This window comes from Sinocyclocheilus rhinocerous, unplaced genomic scaffold, assembly GCF_001515625.1.
Source record: "Sinocyclocheilus rhinocerous isolate Xijiao unplaced genomic scaffold, SAMN03320098_v1.1 scaffold370, whole genome shotgun sequence".
Lineage (NCBI taxonomy): Eukaryota > Metazoa > Chordata > Actinopteri > Cypriniformes > Cyprinidae > Sinocyclocheilus > Sinocyclocheilus rhinocerous.
In genome coordinates, this window is record NW_015670897.1 from 13,859 (window position 1) to 17,081 (window position 3,223).

At 29.6% G+C, this 3,223-nt stretch overlaps 1 pseudogene; it reads left to right on the plus strand.

Annotated features, from left to right (window-relative positions):
- LOC107734338 (lipocalin-like) overlaps positions 1-2,783 on the plus strand; it is a 16,307-nt pseudogene extending 13,524 nt beyond the window's left edge.
- Positions 2,784-3,223: the final 440 nt, after the last annotated feature.

Consider the following 3,223-nt stretch of genomic DNA (forward strand, 5'->3'; position numbering starts at 1 on the left):
GTTTTGTTTTTTTGTTTTTTTTAAGATTTTGCATTTTTATATTACAAAACCTGTATGAAACATTACATTTATAATTTAGAAATTATCTAAAAATATGGATCTGTAGTTAAAATGTGTATATACTTTTTTAACTTCTAAATTTTAGGTTCTGCAGAAAGTGTATATTTGAGGTACTTTAGTCTCATGGCAGCTACTTCTCACTACAACTACTTTCATGCAAACAACAAAACTAAATAAATGTTATTTATATATATATATCTCATTTTTTTTAATGAGTTTATATTTATTACAAAACTTGTATCAAACATTACATTTATAATTTAAAAATGATATTTTCTATTTCAGTAGTTCAAAGTAAAAAATTTAGTTAAAATGACACCAAAGTACCCAATTATTTCATGCAAAAATAAATAAATAAAATATTTTATTTAAAAAATTGTATGCCTTTTTTATATTATTTATAATATTTTTATATCATTAAAATGGCAATTTTAACTATATTTTTTGTATCAACAGAAAGTGTATATTCTGGGTGCCTAATGCCATAGCAGCTACTTGGTTATTTCATGCAAAGACATAAATAAAATATTTATATTTATATTTATATTTATATTTAAATAAATATTTGTTTGCATAAGTTTGTATATTGTAAATTGTTGTATTGTTTTATATTGCAAATTGTATCAAACATTATTAAGAATGTAATTTAGAAATTTACAAAAATTATGGAACTTTGAACTGTATTTTTTTGTATCTATTTGTATATAATTAATATATATATTTGTAAACTTATAATTTTACATTCTTTTTTGTTTTGTTTTTCTTTTTAAGTGTATGTTTTGGGTGCTTAGTTTCGTGGCAGCTAGCAAATGTTGATGTGTGTCTTTCACACAGGTGGCTGGGAAATGGTACCTGATTGGGTTTGCCACCAATGCCGAGTGGTTTGTCACCCGCAAGGCGAACATGAAGATGGGCATCGCCATGCTGACACGACTGATGAAGGAGATCTGGAGATGGCATATTCCAGTCTCCGGTAAGAGAATCTGATCACTAAAAAAATAAGAATCTATAAATAAAGTCCTCTCGTGTTTTATGATTTTCCATCCCGTTTTTTCCAGTCCTGATGGCTCGTGCTGGAGGATGAACCATCTGGCTCAAAAGAAGGATATTCCAGGGAAATTCAGCTTCCGCAGTGAACGTAAGGAAGATACCGTTCATCTAGACATGAAATACAGTAGTGATTTATACAGTATTTAAATGAGAAATGATGTGTTTCCTCAGGCTGGGAGACTGAGAATGACATGCGTGTTGTTGATGTGAAGTATGATGAATATGCTTTGATTCACACCATCAAGACCAAAGCTGACTCCACCATGCTTCTCAACAAACTCTATGGTATGAACTCCACTTTAAAATGTAGCATTTTAATTTTTAACAGTCAAAACATTTTTGAGTCAAAACAACCCAATAGCTGGGTTTGTCCCTTTTTAACCCAGCGCTGGGTTATATTTTTTAGAGTCTATAGACTTATGTATAGGTTAGATGCCATATAGAATTTAACACTGATGAAAACAGGGCTGTGAGGAACAGACTTACCCATACGGCAAAAATAATAATAATAATCTGGCCTAAATATATGTTGTAAACAATGACGTTAAATGAAATATATATTTGAAATTTAATATATTTGTGTATATATTAATTTTTATTTGTATTATTATATTTTATATAAACATTATTATATTTCTTGCCCCTGAAATACATTTTAAAATTTTAGTACGTGAGGGTTAAAACTAAATACATTTTTAATTTCAAAATATACATTTAATTGAGCTTCACTGCACTTGGAATTTTTTTTACAGTGTGTTTAAACATATATTAAGCTTATATTTAAAACGTATTTTTGCCAGAAAAATTATATGTTCTTGCTGTATCGTAGCTCAGGTCAATTAAATAATATTAACAGATACAACTTTTGAATGTGTTAGTAAATGTTGAAATTAACATTCGCTAAGATTAATAAATGCTTTAAAATGTTGTATTGTATTCAACTAATATTAACAAATGAACCTTATCGTAAATGTTGCCAACTTTCATTTTCAGCTGATTGAATCTCTCTTAAGTTTCAATCTTTCCTTCCAATCACCTTATTAAACTTAAAACTCTCAGTTTTCTACAATCCAATCAGTTCTTGATGGGTAAAGTGAAGTACTTCACCACATTTCTGAAATATGTCATGTTAGGAAAGGAAAATAGATTGTGAAGCCGTTTCTTATGAGCTTAAACCTCATGTTCCTCAGACTGATGTGTACTGTAAAAAAAATAACTGTGAAAAGCATTCAGCTCAGATAATGAAAATATTTGCATTGATTCTGAATTTTTCTCGTGACATTTGTGTCTGTGCTCTTATCGTAGGCCGAACCCCAGACCTGAGCCAGGACGTCCTGGACAAGTTCACTGAGTTTTCTCTGGAGCAAGGCATTCTGCCTGAGAACATCGCCATCTTGCCTAAAAATGGTAAAACACTGTTAAAAACACTCTTCTAAACACTAAATATGAATGTATCCAGGCCTGACGTGAACATCTTTTCTCTCTAGACGAGTGCCCTTGATGTGCTGATGTGAAGCTCTCTGAATTCTGACTGATTTATGACTGTAGTGAATCATTTAAAGTGCCTCTAATGTTTTACACTCTCAGTATCAGTCCTTTTACCTTCTTAAAGTTCTTTCCATCATTTCTTCTTTCTTCATGAGATTGGACCAATAAAATCTTTTGTGAATCTCTGTTATGAGGCATTCGTGTTGTGATTTTTTAAAATGTATTTAACCTTAGACCTGAAAATGACATTTCCAACTTAAATTGTTGTAAACATTGAATGCTTTGGAGCATTTGGTTTCTTTTTAAAGACATTTGGCAGATTATTGTAGAAGTGAAAAGTTATAAAAGTGAAATTGAAAAAAAAAAAGTAATGGAAGTTTGTTTATAAAAAAAACATAAAATGTAAAAATGTAGGTCTCCATAAAATGAGTTTCAAGCATGTATGCACCAGGGATGCTATAGGTAACTAAAAATAAAACCATAAAAAACTCCTGTTACTTGAAATAATCTTTAACTGGAAAAAAAAAACTTCTTTTATTTCAGGTAGTTGCCAAGGCTTTATCTAAAACAAATAAAAATGAAACAGATATAGTAAAAACTAGTTTATAAAAATAAATAAAACTAT